The 27,938-nt window shown below is 49.1% G+C and overlaps 1 long non-coding RNA gene across 4 annotated transcripts; it reads right to left on the reverse strand.

The window, feature by feature from the left end:
• Positions 1–1,517: 1,517 nt before the first annotated feature.
• Positions 1,518–27,905, reverse strand: LOC310892459. Of its 4 annotated transcripts, none has more exons than XR_014578152.1 (5): positions 6,139–27,905; positions 5,832–5,917; positions 4,399–5,182; positions 4,076–4,203; positions 1,518–2,504 (listed from the first exon to the last, which is right to left on the reverse strand). It is a non-coding gene; the product is annotated as an uncharacterized lncRNA (long non-coding RNA). The 4 variants fall into 4 exon arrangements; XR_014578153.1 differs by having other exon boundaries at positions 6,123–27,905; XR_014578154.1 differs by having other exon boundaries at positions 1,518–1,761; positions 5,832–27,905.
• Positions 27,906–27,938: the final 33 nt, after the last annotated feature.

The following is a 27,938-nucleotide window of genomic DNA, read 5'->3' on the forward strand; positions in this document are numbered from 1 at the left end:
TGTGGACCACCCTGAACTTCCCCAAGTGTTCCATGTATCTGCCCAAGTTGCAATGGCTCAGAAATCACTAGGGCTGCTCGCCACTATAAATCCTGCTCCTTGGCTGGCCATGGCAACTGGTTCTAGCTACGTCGGTGAGTTGGGAAGTACCAGACCTTGAATGTCTTGCTTCTTGTTCCCATATCTTGCATCTGGGATCTACCGCCTGTTTGTTCTCACGGGATCATCATCTCCACCTGGATTTCTGCCTGGGGAGGAGGCACAACCACCCCGCACTCCTATGGTAACCTTTCATGCTCCTAAGGTGGCCTTTCCTCAACGCCTGGTTCAGAGCAGCGACCCACACAGGGACCAGAAGCAGGGGATGGCCACCTTGCATCCTCATCAACACCTTCTGAGGTGCATGGGCTCCGCAGAGGAACAGTAGCAGAGAGAGAAATCTGCAAATGATGTAAAATGATGTATTGCTGCCAAAACGGATGGGATTTACAGACTTTTAAAGGAGGCAGCCCATCCTCACAGAGCACCTAGGACAAGGGATGCCTGGCTTTGGAGGAGCTCAGCGTGTTGATGAAGTACAGATGATAAATGCTGACTTCGGAGCTTGCTAACAAAGCTGGATGCACAGCAGCAGGCACAGACCTCACCACACTGCAGGGCTCACGTCATGCTTCCATCAGGAGGCCTGAAAGCACTTCGGGAGGATTTGCCCCACTCACGAATGGGGAAACTATGGCAGGTGTGGGACAGTGGCAGCTCGTAGCCACCCAGAAGGCTGGCCAGCACAAGGAGCATCTTTTAGCCTTCTGCTAAAAGATGGGGTAGCAAAAATAGGCTTTCCTAAAGGGAGCATCCCATCCACCTAGGGCTTTCCTCCTAGGTCTAGTACTACAGATTAACGTACATCCTCCTTGCTCACTGTATCCCATCACAGAACAGAAATATTCCTTTTCAAAGGCCATTAGAGGCAGAGTCTGCCTCAATAAAATGTAAAAGCATTGCCACAGGCGCAGCAAGAGCTGCTCAGGAAGCATCAAAATTACCTGCAGCCACCCAGGGATGAGCTCAACGTGCTACTGACATGAAAGCACCCAGTCTGGGTATGGTGCCAGTCACACACAACTGCAAGGAACAGCTATTTAGAAACCCAAAGTCATGTTACAGGTATTGTACTGTTCATTTTTTTGTGCGTTTTCTTCTAAAGCACTCTCTATAAGGATATGACAAGAAGACAATAAAGAAAGGAAGATGATCAGAGGTAGAGTTTTTCACAGGTAAAATCATAGGTAACTTGGTCGGCAATGAGTGATCTACAGTATAGGTTCCCCAGGTGCTTTTTTTCCAGTTATCATCAAAACCAATGTTTCCCGTGTTCTCATGGGCCAGGTACCACTCTGAAATGGTTTCTGTTTTTCCAGCAGTATCTGTATCACACGCTGGGCTTTGCTTACCGTTCAAGCAGCAAAGGAAATTTGTTGAAACAAAGAAGATGACATTATTCAAAGGAATTTATTTGCACAATGGCTTAAATGGCCTGTGCAACTTTGAGATAGCATTATGTCAACAAACTTAGCAGGATTAAAAATCATAAAACTGTTTTATTGATAAGTACACAACCTGCAATTAGCGGAACAACTGCAATTACTAGCAAATATAAACAGCCTCCACCTCAGGATATTGCTTCCAAGCTCGGGTAGACGTGCAAAGAGTGTTATTTCTTTTCCTGCAGAAGTGGCAAGGGCATGATAACATTACTTTGTCCTAAACAAGGAAAAAAGATCAAAATCTCAAAAAAAAAAAAGTATAAATATGAGCAATTAATTCATATTGGCTTAATGGAAAATGGAAAATTATTTCTTTAATACTGATCATAATTATGTTTATGCAAATTGTATTAGCATAACTACATTTTTCATCCAGATGGTGGAGAAATTTGATGGGACTGTACTGAATAACATGGAAGATGTTCCAAAGACTGGACTTAGCTAAAGAAAAAATCCTGATTTCAGGGTGTGCCTTGACAGGTCAACTTGGAAAAGCATCTCAAAACTCAACTTAGACCCAAATATTTGGGATTCTTGGAGTGCATTTCCTCTCCATAGCTTGAGTTGAATGCAACAAATGTCCATTGACATGAGAGCTAGCTGTTTAGACACCATTAAACTCTGCAGAAATAGGCCCCACCAAAGGGCAATGTATCCAACCTATGCAGGTGAGTTGTACCCTCAAACTGTCTGCTTCTCCCCACTGATGTGAAAGGAGCTCTGCTACCTGTCCATGTGCAGATGTCACCTTTGGGGTGTCTCTTCTGTCCCCATTCCCGGCACACAACAGTTAGCTGTGGTTTGTCAGCCAGTAGCTGCAGATTTTGAAAGTCATACAATATGTTCCAAATCAACAGCTCATTTGAAAGGGAAAATCCAACTTTCCGATTCCAAATACATCAACCATTTGAAAATGTCTCTTGTTGCTTTTGAGAAAATATAGAAGATCACAACCATTTTCTGTGAAAAGGGGGAGAAGAAGGAGGAAACATGGTTATAAGAACCTCGATCGGATCTAGTACTGTGTGCTAAGGAAAATTCCCCTTGAGAAAAGGGGAAAATGTCTCATGTGCCACGGGCACCGGCAGGCCTCCTGCACCGCCGTCGCCTCGCCCATCCTCAGCAGAGGCTGCCTCCCTGCTCCTGCTTCCCTCCTTGGCTCTTCCACCCTTCTCCAGGATTATTCTCCTCTCTGCCCTGTCCTCGGGCTCCTACGATTGCCCTCTCTCCAGCCTTAACCATTACTTTGGTGCGCGCTCCCCATTCTGCCCTTCTTGGGTGTTGCCACCTCCTGCTACCAAGCCCGGTGCTTGAACAGAGCCAGCGGAAGCCTCTCCCAGTGATGGGATACTGGGCATGCTGGGCAGCCTCTCTGCACCACTGTGTCAGTGCACACCTGTTTCTGTATGAGCACTGGGCCCTGGTGTATGAGATGGGGGCCCTGGTACCCACCCAGATACGATACTGGAGAACCATACAGGATATGGTTACGTGCAAACCTCAGAAACGAAATCAAGAGGTATTTTGGCACTGCCTTCTGTAGGGCAGGACTAAGCTTGTTGAGATTGAGCTGCTTTAACTCCATTTTCTTCAAATTCTGTTTTTGATTCCAGTCTATATTCAGGGTGTAAAACTATGACAGTCAGACCTGAAGAGAAGACTGGGTATGTGCAAACTGGCTGTGCCTCAGGGCAGTGCACTTCCAGCAGCCGAGGGTGGCAAGGATTAAAGCGATGCAAGGAACCCCTCCATCTTGCACAGCTTTTATTTCCTTTTCTGCCTGACCGGGAGGGTGCAACTTGCTCTTTTTCAGTAAAACACACTCAAAGGTAGGCTAGCCTTTCCTTGCGGAGCGCTCGTCTTCCTCCCCCACACCCCTAACCCCTGCCGAACTGGATGAACTGGATACCTTCCCAAGATACACCCCAACTTTTAAGCGCAGTACTGCTGACATGGTCTAATTCGTGTCTCCGTTCTGAGTACAGTGACACAAACTCTCCTTACTCCTACAAGCATGGACATTATGAGCTTGCCCGAGCTGCCCCACAAACCGCAAAGTCTGTGCCACCGAGAGGACCTGGGCAGACGTTTCTCTGGAGGCCATGAGCTGATGTGATCACTGCAGGACACCGATTTGGTCTTTTGTTTTTTATATTTACGATTTCCACTAGGATCACAAGCAGTTTAGGACACGTTTTTCAGAGGAGGATGGGGTCTGCAGACTAGTACGGATGTAAGGGTGAGAGAAGAGTGAGCAGGGAAGAGCAGGGAAGGTCTTTCAGCTAATGGATGCAGTGAGTCCGGGGATGCGATCAGTGGGCCACTGGGAGGGGAAGATGGGAAGATGTGTTCATGGCTGAGAAACCAAAGGGGGACCAAGGGGCTGTGGCATGCAGCCTCTGTTTGCAGTATGGTCTTGGTGCCCTTTACTGGGAGAAGGTGGTCAGTCTCCATTGGTGTAGGAACCAAATGACTCAAAACTCAAGAGTTTGAGTCAACAGGGGAGCAAAGAGCTGCTCCAAAGCACTCACCTCTCTTCTCTTGCCAGGGAGCCCTGCTTTGCTTTCCTCCTCAGAGACCCTTATCTTCTGCACCCAGAACTCCCCGAGGACAGGACTGCAGCACCAAAATCCACAAGGTCCTGCACAGGATTCGGTCTCTAGACAGTCAAACATAAAAGAGCGATTTTTGGTCACGTAGCCTCAGTATTAACTTACTCAACTGAAGTGAAAAGAAATTGGGTCATATTTTGAGGAGAATAGGATCTGTGTGTAAATAATAGCTCTGAAAATTCAATTTATTTTTTTTAGCTTTCGCTATATTTGATCTGTGACAGTCCAGAACCCAGACTGACCTTCAAAACAAACATGTTGCAGATTTACAACAAACAAGTGGCTGTACTTTTTCACTCAACACGAAATTAAGTTGGGGGACTCGGTGGCACGAGATGTTGTGAAGGCCAAAAGTGTAGACAAATTCATAGAGGACAAATCTGCTGAGAACTGCTGAAAGTAATGTTCTGCACGTAACTTCCAGGCCAGGAAGATCTCAGACTGCCCTTGAGGAGACAATTTGCATCTTTCCTTAATCGCCTGTTATTGACCAGTGTGCGCCGGGTCTGAGCTGGGTGGACTTCTGCTCCGGCTGCAGAAAGCCGTGCTTCCCTCCCTGGGCATCCATGAACATAAAGTCTTTTTCTGCGACATACATTACACAGCAGAGCCACGCTTTAAGGTCAGACGTTGTTTGCTTGTTCTGAAGGGATATTTGTTTGCCTGGGTTTTGGTTGGCTTTGTTTTGAAGAGCGATGCGGTTAAATAAAGAAAGGAGCAGGCTGGACTCTTGCATTATTCATCAGTTAGGCAATCCCAAACAAAAGCCAGGTTGGCATTAGCAGGAGCTTCATGCGTTACTTGTTCCTCAAGGAGATCTGCTCCAACAGCATTAATTGGTAGCTTCCACACCAGCAGTCCGTGTCTCCGTCTCCGTCTTTCCCAGGGTATGACAACACAGCAGTCGCTGGCGGCTGTTGCAGCGACCATCCAGCGTGTGCCACATCACCTCTCCCACGGGCTCGAAGCGGGATACAGGAGCAGCGGGCCAGCCAGCCCATGCTTGGCCTTAAAGCCTGTGCTAGACTGCAAGAAAAGGGAGAAGAAGGCGAGATGAACAGGTGAAATTTTAGTAGGACGCTAGATTCACTAGGGTGTATTTTCTTGTCGCTTATAGTGGCACGCAGCAAGACTTAGGGGAACGTGGAGAGACAGGAGAGAGCCCAGCAGAGAGCGCGTGGGGCCAAGGGAGATGTGCTCAGATGTCCCTGCTGGCTTGCGGATGGGTGATGCACCCTGGGGTGACTCATCCTAACGCTACTTTGGTGGATCCCCTTTGTTGTCAGGGCAGCAGCATCAGCACAAAACAAGGCTTCACACAGCAGGGATTTCAGCAGCCGGGGAGCTGGGTTTCCACTCAAATCACCCTCTGTTTGCCACGGTCTTTGCTGCGAAGAATAAAGAAGGCTGCAGCATGAATTGAACTTTTAAACCCAGGCTGTTCAAGTGGGTTCGCGATGAGGACCTTCTTTGCTTAATTAAAAATGAAAGGCTCTTTACAGCATTAAGCTACCCTTTGATACAGTTAAAAATGTAAGAAGGGAAACAAACCAGAGTCTTAGCTGGGGTTTAGAGATGCAGTTGTTTCACCTCAGTGGAGCACAAGTTGTTTACAAAACTGATGCCTACAATAGGAACAAAGCACCCGCACATAAAGCAAGAAAACCCCGTTTACCTGCGGGGAGAACTGGTAAGAGGATGCCCGAGTTAAAATCCTTGGTTCAGCAGGGCGTACTGAAATGAGTTATTTTGTGCTGCTTTCTGTTGATTTAAAATGAGATGACACAGAGACAGATTAGCTAAAACCACAGACATTATAAATTGCAATTTGGCCTCAAAAGCTGAAATGCTTTGATCTGTGACTCAGTTGGGGCCAAACTGAAGAGCATTTAGAGAGGGGGAAACATGTACAAGGGAAAAAAGAGCTTGGACATAAACAGCATTTTCTCAAATTACAGTAGCTGACCTGAATAAGTCTTTACCATTATTTTCATCAGAGTTTAATCGTGTCCACCAGGAGAGGTGCCCAGCAGCATCTGCACCCGGAGGTTCCTGTAAGGCAAAACATGACAGCCTGCAGGATGTTCATCAACCGCAAGTCTAGAAAGTGTTTCTTGCTTGCTGCCCAGTTTGGGGCTCATATTTGGTCTGGCATTTCTATGAGAAATGTGGCAAGAAATTTTGGAGCTGATATATAAGCAATTGGGTTTTGTTGGTGGTGGTTTTATTACTTTTTAATAGAATCAGAGAATCTAGGATTTGGCTGCTTTGAAAGCCAGTAAGCGTTAAGAACTTGCTGAAGTTAAGTATACGAGAGCGTGTGTGTTGAAGCGGGAGCAAAATGGTCTTGCCCTCTAGTGAAGAAGATTCTCCATCTCTTACTCCCTCCGTTTGGAAAGGTTTCAGTTCCAGGCAGCCTTTCCCATTCAACCCAGTGGATTGTGGTGCAAAACCATGGTTCATTTGCTCAGCAGCAGGAGCCTTTCTCAGTGCCATTTACGCAGTCTAGCAGTCTCTTGCAACATCTATCTTTAAAATAACTTTATTTTCACCTTGTAAGCAATCCTCCTTTGTGCTCCTGATTGCCTCGATGAGTGTTTCACAATACCTGCTTTCTATGGTGCGAAAGAGATTTCTTTTCCAACCTTAGGAAAAGAATTTCTTTTCCAACCTTAGTGATTCTCTGAGAGGACGAGTCGCACAGGGGAGGCTTCCTGCTGGGGACCAAGCCTGGCCGAAGCACGGAGCTGGCCCCTGGGCAGCTGGAAGTGCCCCCAGGCAGCATCTCCAGCACTGCAGCCGGAGGTCCACGTCTTTCCTCTCCAGCTGAGCAAGCCAGCTCGAGGCTCTGCTGCATCCCAGCGTTGGAGGGCATCAAAGGGAGCTGCTCCGGACCGGTTTGTTTCGTCGGGAGTTTGGCACAGGTAGTTTAAAGCCAGAGGATTTTCCTGCTTCCTGGTGTGTAAACAAAATGCATCTCTAATCCTTCCCTCGTTGGCCTCGATACTGCCTAGCAAGCATTAGCACAGCTGTGTGAACAGGCCCTCCAGATCCATCAGCGCTCCTCTGGTCTTTCTGGGATGTGCAGTCATAACCTGTATTCATCTGTACCGCTTTTCAGAGGCTTCCCAGCACACTGTTGCAAACCCTGCCTTTAACCCCCCCTCCCTAAATGTCTTTCCAGAGGAAAAAGGAGCCCTGGGCTTGCTGGGATTACCCCAGGCTGGAGGCAGGAGGCTCTGGGCTGCTGTCTCTGGTGGTGGCATTCGGTGATCCAGCACTCCTGTCCTGTGTCTGCCACGCCACTGACTGATCCCCTTCACACTGTAACTCACTTGGCTGCTCTGACTCAGCTTCCCTTTGACAAAAAATAAGCAGTCGTGTTTCCCAGGGTAGTTGTGCTGTTTAATTTGGTAGAGGCCCTTGTCTCCTTCTTCTTTAATTGCTTCTGCTGAAGACAGACCCACCACCAGAGTAGGACGAGCAGAATTTAATGCCGCATTCGCACAGACCTCAGGGATGGAAGGCTGCAAGGAAAGTGTTTGGGTGGGAGAGTAAAGATGACTTATCCTCCAAAAGACTCAATTTTGAGAGGTCGATAACTTAAATTTAGATACTGATTCAGTGAATTGCGGAATCAAACGCCACTCTTTTGCGTGTAACTCCGATCTTACCACTCATGTGCTTAAAATTAAGCATACGCTTAAATAGTTTGCCAGCTGAGGTCTTCAGAGCTCCATTAGCACTGTATGTTTTTGCTCTAAATTCACAGTAATTGTTTCTCATTGAATAGATGCTCACTGAGTAAGATATAAAAAGAGCATGGGAACAAAGGGGCCCTCAATCTGAGACTTTGATCCACATATTATTCAAATACATAATGACTGCTTTGATTTATGGATTTATAATTCTATTGAGGCATTCCGGAGATTACCCAAAACATTCCAGCTTGAGTTGATGCTGGAGGGTGTTACCAGAGCCCCTGCCTGGAATCAGAGGGATGAAATTTAGTTGCCAGTTTGCTGCTGCAATTACATCACGGCTTGCAGGAGAAGGGCAAGCTGCACGGCAATGCACTCACTTCTGTTTGGTGCTCATCACAAAGGTGTTTTTTTTTTCTCCCCGTGACCTAAGAAAAGCAGCTAAAAGTACAGACTCTCTTCTACCCGCAGTATATAGAGTTTTGGCAGTATAACAAGACAGCAGACGACATAGTGGGTGTGTTGAAAGAAGGAGCAGATGGTAGATTGCTAGCACAAGGATTTAGCAATGCATTTAGAAAACAGATTATTTTGGAAGATGAGAAATTATGAAGTATGATTATCCCCCTCTCCCCCTACTCCCACTCCCCTCCCCAAACATATCCCTACAAAATGTTAGCTTGGCCGTGTACCGTAGGAATGACTCAGCTCTGATATTCTGTAAGACTTCTGCAAGAAATCAAATAGGTGGCAGCTGTGATGAAAAAATGCCCGGCTTTTCATCCGCATCCATACCAGGTTGGATTTTTAAGTCTATTTCACCTTACACAGCAGACCCTGCCTGTTGCTAACAGAGAGGATTACTAGTAAAAGGATCTGGCTTGCAAGAGGGATCGTTCCCAGATGATGGAGGCTGAGCAAACTGCTCAGGACCTGCTCTTGCTTTTGGCTGCTCCCCACCTACCACCAGTCTTGTGAGTAAGGTTGTTCCTGAGTCCGTGGGCACTCCGATCTAGGACGTGGACTTCCCTTCATACCTCCCTGGCTGTAAAATTTCCTCTCTCCCATTCATCATCTATTGCTTATGTCGAGAGATTCAGTTGTGTGATAGACTGTGATGGTCCTGCTGTGTGAGCAGCCAGGAAGAATAAGACTTCATTAAGCGCTGAATCTCCTACTGTGATCCATGTAGTCTGCTTTCTGGGAGAGAAAGAGCAGCTTCAGGAACAGGAGCAGCACGTACTGCTAGACCCCAGGGAGCCTTCTATATACACAAGGAGTCTTCTCTTTCTTTAAATGTGGTCTTATGATGGGGAAAGGATAGATGAAGGGCTTTCTGTTGTGAATGGGTGAAACCCCTGACAGGCTGAGAATGAAGAGTTTGGAGTTTCTCCTCACTGCTGAGACTGGAAGCAGGGCTTAGGTGTTAGCCAGTGACTGGCTTGGGGAGTGACCGTGTTAATGTTTCTCCTCACGTGGCCATAGTGAGAAATGGGATTTGAGAAGGACATAAGAGGGGCTGTAGAATAATATCTGCAAAGCACTTCAGTGTTAGACAAAGAGCAGGAGCTGGGCAGGAAATATGAGTGCTTTTCTGGTATGGTGCTAGGAGGTCACTCTCATTACTCACCTGTAGACTCACAGAGCCACAGCATGGTTTGGGTTGGAAGGGACCTTAAAGATCATCTAACTCCACCCCCCTGCCGTGGGCAGGGACACCTCCCACCAGCCCAGGTTGCCCAAAGCCCCATCCAGCCTGGCCTTGAGCACCTCCAGGGATGGGGCATCCACAGCTTCTCCGGGCAACCTGTGACAGGGCTTCACCAACCTCTGAGTAAAGAATTTCCTCCTAGCATCTGATCTAAATCTCCCCTCTTTCAGTTTAAAACCATTCCTCCTTGTCCTGTCACTGCACCCCCTGACAAACAGTCCCTCCCCAGCTTTCCTGTAGCCCCCTTTAGGTACTGGCAGGCCGCTGTAAGGTCTCCCCGGAGCCTTCTCTTCTCCAGGCTGAACAACCCCAACTCCCTCAGCCTGTCTTCACAGGAGAGGTGCTCCAGCACTTTGATCATCCTCGTGGCCCTCATCTGATCTCATTGTAATACTTCCATGAAATATTTCTCTGCTTGATAGCTGCATGTCCTCAGTGGCTGCCATCACTGGTGCAATAACAGGGACCCATCCATACAGGAGTCTGGTGTCCTCAGTCCCTGTGGCATCCTGAGATTAGGTAATGACAAACAGCAGAGATAATACAGATCCTGGACTAGAGTTTAATTTTGGCCCTTTTCAGTTCATCTTCTCAGTATCTCAGAGTGTTGGGACACGTTGATGAGGTTCACCTAGAGACCTAGATCACTCTGGGTGTTTCAGTTCAAGTCATCCTAAATAACAGGTCTAAAATAAACCAGCTGCATTACATCCTGAAACTGCTGGTTTCTCCCAACAACTGTGTGAGGAGCCGAGGGTAATCGGCTCAGACATAGATGTGTCCATAGATGTTTAAGCTGGGCCATATAAATGTCACCCAAAGATCCTAGTTAACTGCAATAAATGTTCTGTTGGTAGGAAAATCAGCCACCTGTAGCCCAACAAATAAATGTAGTTGGTTACCCATGCATGAGAATAATATTGGATACAACAGTATACCATGACTTAAAGGCCAGTAGGCAGAAGAGGAGGGTGTACTGATCATGGAGAGAAGATTCTTGTTGGATAGGAGAGAAAATGTCAACTTCAGCATGAAATGACACTGGGTTTAGCGTGTCATTTGCCCATGTGCACCATCAGATCAGTTCTCATCCAGTGCAGTGATGTTGGACATGCTCAGCCCCGGCACGTGCAGCCTGCCTGGAAATGATGGAACTGAGGAGGTAGCTGGAAATTTGCTGTTTATCAAAGCAGCTATGTCTCAGCGATTGCCAGCAGCTGAGTGTTCAGATCTCCTTTTTGGGTTGGGAGCGGAGTATAGAAAACTGGATCTTACATCATGCATCAACCACTACCTCAGTGTTTGGGAGCTGAGGTGCATCGCTCTGTAAACCACCTGTTTTCCATTCGTGCTAAGGCTGTGTTCTTTTTGCTACCCAGAATCCTGAGCAGAGGTTTCTTCTGGTTTTAGGTAGACTGGTAAGTCTGGATGGTCTCGATCGCACAGCAAAGCCAGGTGCCTGTAAGGAGGAAGGGGTTGCTTTTTTGTGGATAAGGCTGATTGGTGGCAGAACAAATTCATAAGGCAACACAGTCCTCGTTTTCTTTGGTGGAGTGTGCACTGGAGGTGGTTTTGAGATGCTGTAGATTTTGGAAGAACCTCACTGAGCAGGCTTACATTTTGCATCTTCATCCACTGTGGTGGGTAATGGCTGGTGGAGAAGTACCAGGCCCCCAAGTTAGCATTGCATTTGAGGAAGGTGGACTGATTCTGCTCTGAGGGCATCAATAAGGTGCCTTTGGCTCAAAAAGTCATTGCTGAATCCTAGTGACTATCATCTATAGCATTTTGTTTTGGGATCAGATTGTGGAACAAAACGCCTTTGATCTGCTTCACCTTCCTCAGTCTCACTACAGCCCTGTCTAAAATGCAGAGCTGGCTTTAAAACCTCCTTTTGGAGACTTGCTATCGCCAGGGGCATACTGCTATCGGGCTGAATGCTGGCTGCAAACTTTCCAAATGGGGTGTTTTTTTGTTTTTTTTTTTTTTTCTTCCCTGAAAATGCTGATCTGACACAAAGAAAACACTGGGAATGGGATGATTTTGACAATGCTCTGACAGAAACCAGGCAGGTTTCCAGTGCAGCCCCCACTTGCCAGGTGGGTCTCCTTGTTTCTTGTCGGCTCACGCACACTACCCCTGGCAGTTTGCCCTGCTGAATCCCAGGCACGCGGCTCATCGGTACAGCAAATTCCCAGGGCTTCCAGCTACTGCAATGAAAGAACCCAGCAAAGGTGAACGATCCCTGGGCTGCAATGCTGAGGTACCCATCCTCCCCGAGTCTCCCCTATGGCACTGGGAGTATTGGGGATGCTTGCAAATGGTTGGCACAAAATCCTGCCTTAAAGTTTTCACAGATGACTTCTGAAACTTTGCCATTTCTAAGTTTTGCTTTCTTTTGGAGTAAATATTTTTTGATTTTATTATATTATTAACAATAACAATAATAATTATAATTATTTAGGTCTCAGCTCTGGAGCTGAGCATGGAATTAAGCATAGATCCATCTGCTCAAACTACTGATTAACTTCTGCTAATGGGGAGGTGTCACTTGAACTGGGAATGGGTGTGACCTCTCTGATCTCTTCTCTCTGATGACCAGTGATAGATAGGACATGGGGGAATGGCTTAAAGCTGCTTCAGGGGAAGTTCAGATTGGAAATTAATAAAAAGTTCTCCATTGAGAGGGTGCTCGGGCACTGGAACAGGCTCCCCAGGGATTTGGTCACAGTACCAAGCCAGTTGGTGTTCAAGAAGCATTTGGGCAATGCTCTTAGATATACGGTTTAACTCAAGTTGCTATGTGTGGAGTCAGGATTTGCACCTGATGATCCTCATGGGTCCCTTCCAACTCAAGATATTCTATGATTCCACGATCTTCTCCTCAGCAGCTCTGCTCTTGTTCTCTGGGAGGGCTCCCCAAAGGGTCCCACTCCCCACACAGCCTCGCGAAGGGCTCTTGGTGGGGCACCACAAGCTGTTAATTCTGTCAATCCCTCTCATTCCTCGTGGCCATGAGGAAAGGCTACTCAGTAAAACAAAGTTCTCTTTTCTTTTATCAGACCTGCCATGGTCAAAGGCAGGTCCCTGCTTCCTCCGGGCTGGGGGGCACAGGTCAGCCTCAGCCAGCCTCTACGTGGGACCAGGGCACTGATGAGGACAAGCCAAAGAGAACCCACGCAGGTGAGCAGAGGGTGGTTATGGCAGCCTGGAGACACGGTGGAAGCAGCATCAACAGTTCTGACTACAGGATTACACATTCCCATAGTTTAGGAAAAATCTGCAATTCAGAACTGATTTTAGACTCCACCTTTGCAGTGCCCAGGTCTGCCTAACAGGTTGTGAGAAGGAGCAGCCTGCCTTTCCCATGCTTTTCTCAGCTGGTGATCAGGTGGCTGCAAAGCCCCAGTGTTTTCAATGGGATGCTGCTGTCAGAGCCATGCAAGAGCTGGTGCCAGTGCACGTACACACTGAGTATGTGAAACCTGCTGGTCGTCAAGGGGAACTTAAGAAACCCCAAATACGAAACAACAACAACAAAAGTCTGGTATTTTTTAAGCTGGTCTGGGGTTTTTGTGTTGAGGGAGGGGTGGATCTCGGGGATTTTGCAAGATGCAGCACCGAGCGTGGCCAGGGAGCATCCAGGAGCCCTTCACTGCTACTGGGCTGGGCTGACAGCTGCCTGAAAGCACTTGGTTCCCTCTTTAAAGAAAGACTTGAAAGGATCCACTATGGGAGAAGAAAAATGCAAAAGCAGTGGAGGAGCAGGCTGGAGACAGGCTGCAATTAAATGGGTAGCTCAATCAATAACCCTTTTAATGGGAGGGAAAGATCAATCTTTTATCTTTCCCTCCACGGCTTACTCCTACCCATGTATTTACTTCTTACAGCCAGGCAAATTTGGGTAAGCTGGAAGGCAGGAGGCAGGATTTGGCCCACAAAGCTTGCACTGGAGCAGGATCCTGCTGTGCTGTGCTGGTCGTGGTGGGGTCCCCACTCCATCCCAATCCGGCTGGCTGGGGCTGTCGCATGGCACCTGGGGCTGAGCAATGGCCAGGTTGCACGGGCAGGGAGCAGGGAGGACAGCAGGACAATGGCTGTGGTCATACCGGTATAACTCGGTAAAAACTCATACTGATAGACAACAGTCAGGTACAATGCCTGGTTTTGATCAGAATCAAGTGAAAGACATGTCCTTCTGACTGACACCCGCGGCTGAGAAGGTCGCTCTCCCATTTCCCACAGTGAGCAGTGCCGGAGCAAGACAGGCCCAAAAGCTCCTCAGTAAGCAGATGTGGTCTCTCCTAATTAGAGATTAGCTTCAGCCCTGTCGTGTTTCTTCAGAAATGTTCCTAGCAGCATTTTGCAAGGATCCGGGACTTGTCCACAGGCAAGCAGAAAGCCTGCGAGCCTCCAGAGCCTGGCCTTCAGCAGGGACCCATCCTCTGCCCGCTTCCATCAGAAAACTCCCAGGCGCAGGGCAGCGTGCCTGCCTGCGTGCACAGCCCCCGCAGAAACGTGCAGTGCTCCAGACATGGTTTTTATTCAGAGCCATGAAAATAGTCCACCCAGGCAGACAGGCACAGCTTTGTATTGTTCGGAGCTGGTTCCACTGGGGAATTTTTGAATTCAGATTGCCCAACTCTAGCTCTGCAGGGCTGGATGCCAAGGTATTTGGGCACAAAATGGCCAAGTGAGGTTTCATTCTTTTTTTGTAGGCAGACAATATTTTTATGCCCCGTCATGGCTGGGCAATCAAAACAGCAATTAGGTTGCATCAGCAGATGTGCTTGCTTTTAGTGACTGTCGGTCTCAGCAGCGCACAAGCTATATTCTGTTTGGGACAAAGATCTTTTCATTTCCAAATATAACTTGGACCTTTAAAGTGCTTAGTCAACCATCTGAAAAGCTGAGCAGGGGTGGCATTTGCTTTTAGCACTCTCAGCCCAGGAAACTGCAGATGTTTATCTTCAGCCCTCCTGTAAGGTGAGCAGAAAATGGAGGCCTTGCATCTGCTCCGTGAAGGCGGGCAGAGAACAGCCCATGCGATCCCTCACAGTGAACAACAGAGCAGATTTTGTTTTCACGTCAGCACAAAGCCAGCTCAGTTTCCCAGGTCTGCAACCCCACCGTGGCCGGCACAGCCCCACAGTGTTGCCCTCCCTTCCCTGGCCTGGCCTGGCCGAAAAGCTGAGCACCTGTCCTGAGAGCCACACAATGTCCCTCCCTGACTGGGGACAGAGGCGAGCACTGCTGGAGGTCCTCAGTCACGAGCCCTCTCAAGCCAGCGGAGAGAAGCGGTGCCTCTCTCCGTCCACAGTGTCTCAAACAGATGAGACAAAACATCTGCTGAGGGAGGGCCCCTGGCTCGGGGGGTGGCCAGAGAAGGCGAGCAGCCGAAATGTGGCACCTGGCTTTTGGATGATCAAAGCTAGGTGACATGACTCCTGCTTCTCTGCCTACAATTTCCCAGCACTCCCAAATCCACCAAGCAGCAGCTGAACTTGCTGGTACTCGTCACTTCGGAAAGTCAGGTCTCAGCCATGCCTCAGACTTCACAGGAATTTGTGCAGGTTGGAGCAAAACAAAGGGATAAGGTACAATACACATGAATTTCACTCAAATTAGCCGAGATAGACGTGGTAAGTGCTGCTTTTCTGACCAGGCAGACAGCTGGGACAGGGCTCTGCCTTCGGCTGGGTCAGGTCACCATTGGTGCAGCCACATGCCCACCCTGGCACCAAGGGAGGGCAGGAACATCCACCTGGTGGCATGGGCACCTTGGGTTACAGCATGCCACCCTAGAAACACACGACAAGGAAACAGCACAGAGAAACCTCAAGGTCTGAAAACCACATAAAAAAAATAGGCCTCCATTTTCATTTGAGGCTCTTTGGCATTAATAAAATATGAACAGAGTTTAATAGGATCTCACGTACCGCAAGAGTACAACCTGGTCATCTTCAGGTTGTCTCCAAAATACCAACAATGTTTGAAACTAAATTAGAACCCTTATTTTTCCACATTGCTCTCACTTTTGTTATATTCACTTTGGTGGGGGGGGGGGATGTTTGTTTTCCTCTCTCTCTTCTGGCCTACTGGTGTATGTCTGAGCTGAGGATGATCAGCCTGCAGGAACTAAATGATTTACTGGACACTGCTGGAGCTGCCTCAAAAATTAGTCCCACATCTAGGTCTTGAATCAGACCAAGCAAAGGTCACCTGAAAGTTTTTTTGCTGACCTGAGAAGAATGCTAGATACTCTGCAAATGTAAGGCAAAGCAAACATACAAACAAGAATCAAAACACAAAGAGAAGCAAATCCTGGGCCTTACATGGACCTCGGCCCATCAGTCACTGCAGGCTGCGGTGGCTGGAGCGCCAGCTGTGTCACAGACATGGGGCAAGCTGGACGAAGGGTGACGAGGTGTAGGAGGGCAGGGGCTTCTCCTCATGAAGTTACGAGGGCCCTGAGTTACGGCTCAAGGGGTGGCTGTGGTGGAAGAGCTCTGCGCTGAGAGCCAAAGGTTCTCTGGGGCTTTCTCTCCAGCGTGTCCCTTGTGGGCAGATTTCAGCAGATGCAATTTAAAAGATATCAAGCTCTTTCCTAACTTCATTTGTCTGTATAAATAATCACTCCGATTGACAAAGGGCTGTTCCGGGATCACAAAAGGGACGGGAATTAGTGCTCAGAGCTGGAAATGGGAGGACGGACAGGAGGGTCTCCAGTCTGGGAGGGGTGTGCGCTACAGGAGCTGCCTCCTCCAGGGCTGGGGCAGGCAGGCCGGCTGTGGGGGGCAAACATCATGCTGATGGAGGATTTCAGCTCCCTTCAGAGCTGAAAGGACAGAGGTCTGGGACTCATTGCTACCCTTCCTGTTCTGTTTCTGTCTGCTAAAACCCAGACCGATCATCTCCACATTACCAACCTGCACAACCTCCTTTCTGAAGCAGGGCCACTGAGGCACAGGGCATTAAATGCCTACCAAAGTAGTCCCCACTGCAGTGTGTCTCCTGCTTTCTCCAGCTTACATCAAGACCTCACCAGCACCAAGACCTGGACACCAAACAAGACTTGGGTTATCTTCTTGCCCTAGGCCCAGGGCTGGGGAGAGGCTATCAATGGCGGCCTCAAGTGCCTGTGTTTATTGAGCATTAGGGACTGAACTGCCCAGAGCCCTGGGGAGCCTTGGTGATTCCTTACGTGCTGTATGCTACTGGGGATCAGGACTTGGCAGTGGAGCAACATAGGAGCCAAGGGATGTCCCCAGACCATGCTGACTGCAGCACCAGGGAGGGCACAAGACAACTCCATAGTATTCACATGGATACTGATGCCTAGGCTAGTGGGGGAATGTACAGCTCAGGCCCAGTAAACTCTGAATACTGACATACTCGAGAGCTTAGACTCATCCTACATAACCCAGGTACCTGAGCTATGCCCCTGACCTCTCAGGATTTCAAAGGATGAGTGCAGGAATTCCCAGCCCTGCCCAAGAGCTGCTGGTGACGCTGCGCCAACACGCACCGAACTACAGGGAAGAACACGCCTCTTCCCTCATTGCTCACCCCCCGTGCTCCTAACACCAAAATAAGCCGAGAAATTGGACTTAAGGAACAGCAAAAGGGCAGAGGCATTTTGAAAGACATGGCAAAAGGAGGGTATGTGCTGCAGAGGAGGAGGCTGTTGGCTTTTGGGAAAAAAAAAAAAAAAAAAGAAAGAAAAAAAAAGCCTGAACTTTTAAAATTAAATTTTAAAGTTGCCTTTCTTTTTTGCCTATATTATTCTTCTGTGATGGACAAATGTAAGAGGGGAGCAGTGGAACCGCAGCACCCGCTGAATACTTTGGGAGCCCGCTGGTGTCTCTCACCATCCTCTGCGCTTCTGAAGCCGCAGCAGAGGTGACCAGGTGCCCACCGGCGTGGCCCACAGCCAAGTGCTGCCCATTGCACATGCTCATGAAAAGCAGCCACTCGGTCACCCTGCTCCTTTCTGTACATTTCAAATATGCTAGCCATCCGAGGACCTGCTTCATTCAAAACAGCGGAAATAAGGACTTCTCATCGCAGTGGCTGTGTTAATAGCCCAAATCTCTGCAGCAGCAGGAGGCCTTGTCCAAAATTTATGGTCTTATGGCTCGCCCGAATCCCGCTTCTTGAAGTGGGGATGGGAGTGTAGCCCCTTCATCCCACACAAAGAACCAAAATAATGAGTGTGGTTTCAACAAGGGCAGCGGCCTTTGAAGGGGAATTGCTGGATGGGGCCAGAGGCATGTGGGTGATGGCACAGGGCAGGGATGAGCTCGGTGGCACGGGTGGGCAGTGGGGACATGTCCCCCACGTGTCCTCCCTGCGAGCCACAGGGAGAAAGCAAAGGCAAAGCTGGGGCAGGGAGCAGCCTTGGGGGGCACGTTATGGGGTGCCACGGCAGGGCACGGTGTGGGGTGCCTCGGGCAGGGCCGTCGGGACGCCTTTCGCCACCCGGCTCTGGCCCTGCTTGTCACAGTGGGAGGAGGGAACAGGCCCAGGCGCCGAAAGGTCTGTGACTCTGCTTAGGTCACGCTCATGGTGTTTTTCTGCAAAGGGATCTACGTAAATAGAAAGAAACCATTCATCTGGGCTGGGAGGACTGGCAGGCTTCGGAGTCGCCCTGTCCACTGATATCCAGCCACCTTCGTTTTTGATTTCTGCCCTCCTCCCCCCAGCAGCTCAGCTCCCAGGGCATCGTCCTCATGAAACGGCCTTTTGTTCCCGGGTGCCTGAAGCCGACGTGCCTCCCTGACTCGCTGCTTCGTTTCAGGGCTGACGCCCTCGCCGCTGGTTTCACCTTCCTGGTAGCGATTGTCTCGGACCCAGTTTCGGTATCGCTGTTTCTCATCTGCGGCTCGACGGCCCCGTATTCACCAGCCAGAAGCCCAAACCCTTGCACTTGCCCGGCCTCTGCCCTCACCGGCGGGCCTCCTGCTTGCCGAGGGTTGACCGGAGCCGGGGCTGCACCGCCGAGCCACAGGAGACCTGGAAGCAGCGCTGGGTTTGTTTAAGATGTCTGGCTCTGTCATTCGGATTCACTGCTGTGATCTGACTCGCTGCGCAGCACGGTTTTGATTGCAGCCAGCCCGTCCTCGCCTCTGCAGGGTCAGCTGGTTTTCCAGTTTTCCTCCTTAATCTAAGGGAAGAGCCTCACCACTCCAGACTCGAGGATCTCCGTGGGCAAAAGGCATTAAGAGAAATGCAAAGAAAAATAAAATATAACCATTTGGGGATTTCTTATCTCCAACGCATATTTATACAAGTGCACACAAGTCTCTCGGTGCTGCTCAGGACACTGCTAGATGCACGTTGCCTTTGGTTTTCATTGTCCCAAGAAGTATTCTCCTCTTTTGATAGCAGCAACAGCTTTCAAGGATGGATGCAACCACTGAAGGAGAGGGAAAATCTGACACAGCTTTTCCCCCGCACTAACGAGAGTGGCAGCTAATTAGATGGCCAATGTCCCACCAGGCCTTTTACCTCTCCTAGGACATCCTGCCTTGGCTAATCGCTCCAGCTCGAACCGCAGGGAAGTGTTGATAGCAGAAGAAAATGAGATCACACTAGAACTATTGCACTGCCTTTCGTGGTGAGAAGAATAAAACGTTTTTCCGTCAGTCGCTCAGATGGCTACAGATACGCTGTGCTGAGCCCTTCCCAGTGATGCCATTATCAGGAGCTCAGCAGTCACATCAGCTTTGTCCTCAATTTGAGCATTTTCCGGTTTTACTTTCTCTGCAGCTTATCGAGCGGTAGACACTGTTCTTGATAACTCCCGAGATAACTCGACTTTCTGACTTTTATTTTCACTCCTCGGCACCTTTCGTGAATGGATCTCACGTACTTCAGGAAGCCCACGTCTAAAAAGCCCTGAAAGGGGGGTGCAGGAGGCAGAAGGGGTCTAATTCTCCAGTGCCTCACCTTGCCCGTTACAACCACATAGAGCTTGAAGACCTCCGAAACAAGTCCAGGGGTGGGACGGGAGGAGCCAGTCTGACAGAACTGCAAATTAGGGCTGCGGCCCTGCTTTGGGGCAGGTAGCTGTGGCTCTGCCAACCCCAAGACGTGCCTGACGCCCCTCTCTCCCAGCCGCAGCCGAGCAGGTTGGTGACGCTTTGCCAGCAGCTGCCCCTGGTGGCTCAGAACACAACCGAGGAAATGACCTGGCAGGCTCGCGAGCCACCCGCCGCACGGACAAACAGCTCCCAGTCACTTTCTTCTGCCTCCCCTCGCTTAGTCATACTGCAGGCACCGCTTACAAACCACATCCTTCTGTTGCAGGATGACTTGCCCCTGCCGCCCGTGACACATTTGCTGATCGAATGGGTGCGGGGCGTGTTTTGTCGCGGGGAGACGTCGCTGCCCCTCGCTCAAGGTGCCAGGACAACCTCTGCCTTTACGAAGCACTGCCCTTGTCCCATGGCAGGCTGCAGGGAGCTCCATCTCCTGCGCTTTTGTCTGACCCACCGCTTGCACGGTAGCACATCGCGGCTGCTTAACTGGAAGGGAATCTAAATCCCCTGCCGGGGAACTACGGGGGGGAAATTTGCTTTTCATAAACTGGCTGGGAAGAGGCAAATTCCCTGCCCACCAGCAGGAACGTGCCTATGAATAGCCCCTGTGTAAACAGGGGCTGCATATTGCTGAACGGCATCGAGCGTGCTTACCGCCAGCCATCTCTTCCAGAAATTCAATAGACATTGATATTTATATCCAGCCCTTATGGCTTAGCATGCTTCAGCACAAATATACGTTTATTAATACCGCAGTACGTTGGGTCTCACCGACTCCTGTTGAGTCTTATTTCACCTAAAGGTACGCTCTTTTTCCTGAAATAAGCTAAGCCAAGAGCGAGAGATCTTTCGGCAGAACAAGTAATGTGCTTAAGGCTACATTCAGCAATATTTTCCTTATTTCACTTGATCAAAGTGATATTTAAGCAGAGGGCTGCATTCTGCCCGGCAGTGCGGCGGTGTTAATGGTACGTGACCGCAGCGATTGCAGCGGCGTGGCTCTCAGTGTCGTTCGACAAAGCAGAGAGCGGGGGCTTCGGCCCAGCGTTCTCCAAATAAGAATACTGGGGATGGAGCTCTGCCAGGGACGAATCTGACCCATACTGTTTCTGAATTGATGGAGCCAAATAACACAAAAATGTAAGTGGATCTGTAACCCATTTATAAGAAAATCCATGATTTCCAGTGATTTATAGAGCCCCGCCAGAGGAAAGTTAAGTTTCAAGAGCAATATAACATAACTAAAAGAAGTTATTTCTCCCTGTAAAAGGACATTTTAATAGAAATGAGGACGAATAAAATTCTTAAAACATGACCTTGCTGTGGAAATACAATCCTGTAATGTTTTCCATCTCAGATCATTCTCCTGTGCTGCACGAAGGGCATCATCTGCTTACAAACCAGCTGTTTCTGTGATCCCGCTGTCCAGCATTTTCCTGAATCTGTATCAATAAAAATGCTTCTGTAGCAAGGGGAATTATCCAGGTCTGCGTGCCTGAGGTTCGGTGAGATCAGGCGTAGCCGGCAGTTAGCAAAGCAAGATGCAAAGTTATTATGCATGCATTCGCCCAAACAGGAGCCAGGTTCCACCGTTTCCTGATGCGCCGCTGCTGAAGCTGTGGCTGCCAGGGCTTTGCCAGCAGAACGAGGCGAGCTGCTTGCACCCTCCCTTTCCCTTCTCACGGCATCACAAACAGGGCTCGTGCCTTCTGCAAAGCCGGCCTGAAATAGGGCAGAGTCTCTTCAGAGGCAAACCTGGAAGCAGGAGTCAGCCGTTTCCACCGGGCAGCGGACAAGGCTGGAGGAGACAGGGGAGGAGAGGAGCTGGCTGGTGCTGGTCCAGGGAAGCAGCAGAAGCTGTGGCTCCTTTCCTCTTGCTCTGCAGCACCAGATGGCCGGGCCCGGTCTGGTTTCTGCCTTTTTGTACATGACCGGAGGCACTGCCCGGCCTCGCGGGAGGGGAGGCGGAGGTGGAGGTGCCAAGGTGCGCGGGTTTGCACGTCTGAGGCACGCAGCCGCTTCCCCCGGAGCGGTGTTTGTTTGCGGCTGAATTGCAGGATTTGGGACTTCTCCTGTCCAAGAATGTTCTTGGCATCCCGGCGATGGTGTTCGATGAAAGGAGAAACACGCCATGCAAACGAGCCTTCAACGCGGAGCCTGTTTTGCTGGGGAAGATTCCATGTGCTAAGTGCCTTCGCTCACACGCCTAATTGCTTTTAAGTGTGGTACCTTCTGAGAAGACCCCGCTTCCACTGACACCCTGCTTTGTCAGGGTGTAACCCTCAGAAAAATAATGAAACAGGGTAAAAACATTTTAAAATCAAAATAAGCCAACTTCGTAACAGATGCGAATCTTTCAGCACTTCGGCTCTTCTTTGTCCAGAAACAAAGAATAAAACTGTGTCATAACTCAGCCTGATCTTCCAACATGCTTATGTTCATATCTTGGGGGCTTCAATGGGAAATGGACCTAAATTATGTGCCATATCCCAAAAGCTGCTGAGTTTTGTATTTGTTGTGAAAATAATGGAAGTCATAACATTGTCAGTGAATACAGGAAGCTAATTTCACTGATCAGCTCTATCCTTAACGTGGCATCATGCCGTACCATGTGTTTCATTTGCAAAAGAGGAACAGACAAGTTCTGTTGCTTGAGAAATTTTATTTTTTCTCAGCAAGACAAAGACATTTGTGCAGTTTGCACTGGCCAGGCACAGAACCGAGCCAAAGCAGTGGAAGGAAACAGGCAGCAAGACCTCCATTTCCAGCTTGCCGCGCAACCAGCAGGCATCCGGGTCAGCTCCCTCTTGCGTGCCCTCTTTTTGGCTCCTTGGCTTTTGAACTCATGGCTTCATGGTAGCCTGGCTGCAAAAGGAGGGCTCGAGGTGGTTGCCACCAGCCTAAATTCTTCCTGGGGCTAGGCTGCGTGCTCCAGTACCGGGCGATGTAGTTGGGGGCCGAGGGAGCCCAGACCCAGAGCACCTCCGGCTCCGAGATGTCCCAGCAGCGGCCCACGTTCAGGGGTACAAAACAACGCACTCAAGACTAGAGATGTTTGAGTCTGAAGTCAACAGTCAGGTGGCACCTTCAGGGAAGTAACAAAATCCTGGTGGATCACTAGCTGTTTGCCAGCATTTGCTTGCGGGGTTCAGTGCGTGCTCTGACAACCTGCACGGCATCGCCATGGCTGGAGAGGGGAAAGGCGCTTCTATCACCAAAGCTAGTCCTGCTGCGGTCATTAAATCTGCTCAGCAGGACTATCCCGATGCTAACATGAATACATTACGCAGAATTATTTATAATTCTCCTGAATCAAGGGGTAAGACCACTAGCGAAGCTACCTTTGCCCCGCTTTTTGGCCTTCTTTTAAAAATTTCCCTGCTGCATCACTCCCCAAAATTGTATGAGCCAAAATACCTCTAAAGTTAACTTGAATACTTCCAAAGCTAACTTGATGCAAAACCTATTTTTTCCGGATGATCCCTGTTTACAGTCTCACAACGCCGGCCAGTGTGGTCTCAGAAGGCTTAAGTGAAGTAAACAACATGCTGAAATATATTTAGCGAATTATCATGCAAACCACAGAAGAACATAAAGAGAGCGAGGAGAAGGGACTTCTTGTTTGGGTGGTGATTTAATGTTTTTTAGAGTTACGTAACCATCAAAGAAATTAGATATGAAAAAGGCCTATTAAGGCAGGGAGCTCAGCTCTCCGGGGCCAGGCCGTAATTGCTTCTTATGATAAACATAATTTTGAGTGCTTTATCTATACGGGGTTTAAATGCTGCGAGTCAGAAGGTGTGCGCCCCCACCCTCGAGGAAGAATTCCACAGACTGTCACATCTGACTCTCTCAGGTAATTACCCGAGCACTCATTTTGCAAATTAGCATGCGTAATTTTAAGGATGGGAAGTCATTTCATAGTGTCGGGGCACAAACTTTATCTGCTTCCTCTAACAGTGTAACACAAATCAAGCGCAAGCGATGCTAAATGGGCGCCCTAAGCCTGCTGGTAACGAACGCAGGGCTGTCACTTGTTCGACGTGCTGGGAACGTGCTGCCTTTTCTGGCCTTTGAGAAACCACATCAATTTTCCTATCTATCCGTGTTTCGTATGGCTTTCCTGAATGATTCATGGACCCATGAAATGTGAGGCTTGTGACAGGTGCCAATCACCTGTCTCACGCTCGCACCGCGCTTTATAGCTTCAGTCAGACAGGGAGAGTGGGTGAGGCTCCACAGCTAGGTGCTCACGTGCCCTCTTTTTCCTGATTGTTTTTTTTCTGAACAAAATTTGAGGATCTTTTAATTTCATATGGGACTTCTAGTCCTGCAGCAATCCATTCGGAGCTACTGCGTGGCAGCTGCCCCCTCCTTTCCCCTCTCCCCAAGCTGCTGGAGGTCTGTGAATTGCAAACACATTCACTGCGAAACTAGTTCAATTTTACAGCACTGACCTTGCCAATCCAACCAAGAAGCATCAAGCTTTTGCATTAAGGTATGGACAATGAAAGCACTGCACACTTTTACGGCACGGTCATGTCTTAGGGAAGAACCGTGTGGACCTACTGAGCACTCCTGGAGCATCTGCATGCGCACTGTGGCCAGGCAGACGTTTCCAGGACACAGCTGATCAGCGTCTGATTTACCAGCTTGGTTTTCAGCTGAGAGCAGCTGGGTGTGATTCTTGCTGGGAGGCAGCGGAGATGCACCATACAGCTCTCAACTTTCTCCTTCGGAAGGTCCAGGCAGAAATACGGCAGCCGCAGCATGAGCTCAAAGCTGGTGTCACACCACGGTGTAAGTGCTCATTCAAAAACACCAAAAATGCATCCGATTCCTTCAGAAGGCGGAGAAATCCCTACTTCCTCTGGAAGCGTGTTCCTCCCTTGTGTTGCATTACTGTTTGTTTCCTGAACTTTGCAAAAGTTACGGTTGTTGGCGATAAAAGTCTGTTTAAACCAGGTCTCTCTCGGCAGGTCAGCAATCCTTCCGGAAGGCTGTGATGGTCTCTGTGACGGTCTGAAGCCAGTGTGCTCCATACCGTCAGGAAAAAAATCCCCCCCTTTCCCATACATGGCAATAACTGGCAGCCTCTTTAGGTGATCTCAGCATAAAGGACTGGTGGTGTTTACAGAATTCACCACCTTCTTAACATTTCTGGGCAGGTCAACATGCCAGGCTGCTTGTAATTAAATTACCTCTTCGTTTCAGGATTCTGCTTTCCCTTTCCATTCAGTATCTGGGCAAAAACTGAAGGGAACGCACAGCATTGGATGGCAAGGGGTGTACGGCCGGATCCTAAAAGCTGCCAGACAATTGTGGAGGGAGCACCGAATACTTTTCATAATACTTCTTTTGAGAAATAGATTCACAGGGAGGACTTTCAAGAACGTGGCCATGCTCACCAAGAAGTCAGTCTGTACAAAGAAAGGCTTTTATTCTGCAGAACTTACGCACTTGTTTAGCCTGAAATGGAACAAGCTGAGGGTTTAAAATTGGCCGCGCACACGCACACGTCTTTGCGGGCAGCAGGACTTTGCAGATGGTGTAAGCTGGGCACATACATGGCCTTTTACACATTTTACACATGGATCCCCACAATTCATTTCAAAACACTGCACCTGGTCAAAGACTTCGGGTATCTTCAAATTTTTGAAATTTGCTCTGCGCACCGATTTTCTGGTACTGGATGCGTGCTGCATTTGGCTCTGCTAAGTGTGTTTCTCATTTTCATTAGGCATTAAAACATTTGGGGAAAACAGAGAGGAAAAAATGAGCTTCAGAAAAGATATCCAAGAGATTTCTTGGGGGTGCAGGAAAAGATTTAAGTCAACTTCCATTCACTGTATTGTTTCCAAAAACAATGAAACGCTTTCAAGGCTTATGTTTCTCTTGACAGCTCTCAGACGCTACAGCACTGAAAGGCAAGACTGAGAGCCACAATGGTACTTAAGTGTTTATGGTTTAAGCGAGAGTTAGTCCACTGAATACTTCAGGGATCTGGGCAATACGTCCCGCCTCCTTTCATAAGACGTCTGTGGCGGAACAGAGACGAGATATCCAATTTCTCCAAATTTAAGCCGCCTTACAAGTCAGCCTAACTCGCATACTTGGCGAATGGAAAATGTTCCCATTTTTAACGGGCTTTGCTAAAGCTCCGAAGTTGTCACTCGAGGTGGGAGTAATTTCAGCGCGGAGGAACGGGACCCAGCCATGCTTCTGAATATGCCCAGTCATGGCTACTTGCCGCTGTGGGAATAAAAGAAATTAATGCTGTTATTGAAATCTGAATAATTGCCAATGTCCCAGCGTTAAATATTAACTCAATCAAACCCGTTCTCTTCCTTGTGCTTCAAACTCGCCTGCTACTAGCCTCACCGATGTGTTTGAGTTTTGAAGCTGGCACGTTGACAGCAAATGAAGTGATCTTACGTGTGCTAAGGAGTCAGCTCTGCTGCTTGTGGCAGTAACTCGGCTCCTCTACCATTTGCTTTAAAACTCCTCACTCAGATAACATTGTAATGGAGTTCAGCCCCAAATAAAAAGCCATTTACATCCTCCGTGTTGTTTACTTACATTTTAGCTTTGCATTCAGATTAGACGGTGGAAACTAACCTGTTTGGCTTCCCTTTGTCTGCTGGGCTGTAACAGCGCCGTGCTGCAGCATGTGGGATGCAAACGCAGCACGGCGAGTACCTGTGCTCGGGTAAACAGGGGCTTCTCACGTCGGGATGCCATTTCTGTTACACTGCTTGGGAAAAACGAATACTCTCACATTTATTTATTATTCCAAGCGCCGTGCGTTATTGCCTGTGACCGTGGTGTTTGGACACTTTCCACGCTGAGCTGACTAGGCTCGGTGTGCCTGCCTGCCTGCTGAAAGCAGCTCTGCTTCAGGTACAGATTCCTTCGGAAGCTGGTGGCAGAGGCAGAGGATGCTGCTGTGGGTTTGGTTTTGCTTTTGGTGGAGAAGTTTGCTCTGAGAAACTTTTCGGGAGTTCTCGAAGACAGCCGGAGCTGGGTTCAATTAATCTCCTTAAGCTTGAGAGATGTAAATTGCTAATTTCATCGTGCCCTTTTTAGCCCAGCCAGTTGACTGAATTACACAACGCTTCGTTTTGCAAAAACAGAAGGTATTCCCATGGATAAAAGCAGACAAAGCAGATCACGGCTCCCCGAGCAGGCAATTTGCAGCTATTTTGCCAGGAGAAATCTTGAAAACAATGCGTGCGACATCGTAAATCTTCTCAGAAATTTCAGCGGGCTGTAATGTTCAGTTCCCATAACACGGTGAAGTCCTCCTTACCATAATCTTTCAAGATAGGCATTACGTAGCGCCCGATATTTAATGCGTAAACTTTTACTGAGCGGGGCTGTCGGCGCCTGCGGGACTGCTCGCATTAACGCCCAGGTGCGCGTGCCGCAAACCGAAAGGGCGTACGAGAAGGGAAACTTCAGCGATGCCACGATGTACGAGAGAGGTTAGCACCCCGAAAGGGGGTTGTGCCTCAAAAGGGGGTTGTGTCCTAAAAGGGGGGTTGTGCCTCAAAAGGGTTTTGTGTCCCAAAAAGGGGGTTGTACCCCAAAAGGGGTTTTTTTTGCCCCAAAAGGGATTTATGCCACAAAAGGGGGTTGTGCCCCAAATGTGGGCTTGTGCCACAAAATGGGGTTTGTGCCCCAAAAGGGGGTTTCTCCTTCAAAAGGGGCCTGTGCCACAAAAAGGGGTCTGTGTAAAGGGATTTGTGCCCTAAAAGGGGTTCGTGTCCCAAAAGGGAGGTTGTGCCCCATGAAGGGATTTGTGCTCCAAAAGGGGGTTTGTGCCCCAAAAGGGGGTTTGTGCCTCAAAAGGGTTTTGTGTCACAAAAGGGGGTTTGGCACCTCAAAAGGGGGTTTGTGCCTCAAAAGCAGTTTGGCACCACAAAAGAGGGTTTGTGCCCCATAAAGGGGTTTGTGCCCCGAAAGGGGATTTGTGGCTCAAAAAGGGGGTTGTGCCTCAAAGGGGGTCTGTGCCTCAAAAGGAATTTGTGCCCTAAAAGGGGATTTGTGCCCCAAAACGTGTTTGTGTCCCAAAAGGCAGCTGTGCCCCGTAAGGGGTTTGGCACCCCAAAAGGGGGTTTGTGCCTCATAAGGGGCCTGCACCCCAGCTACCCCAGCAGACGACGGCTTCTCCTGTCCCCTAGTGACACCCTACAGCTCCGTGGGGTAGCGTGGAGCCGGGTAAACCCCACCGACCCCACACGGACAGACACACGGACACCGCACACCGACACACAGACAGCGACCCCCTCCCCTCCCCTCCCCCCCCCCCGCCCCCCCACAGCCCC

This window comes from Anser anser (genome assembly GCF_964211835.1).
Source record: "Anser anser genome assembly, chromosome: 1".
NCBI classification, from domain to species: domain Eukaryota; kingdom Metazoa; phylum Chordata; class Aves; order Anseriformes; family Anatidae; genus Anser; species Anser anser.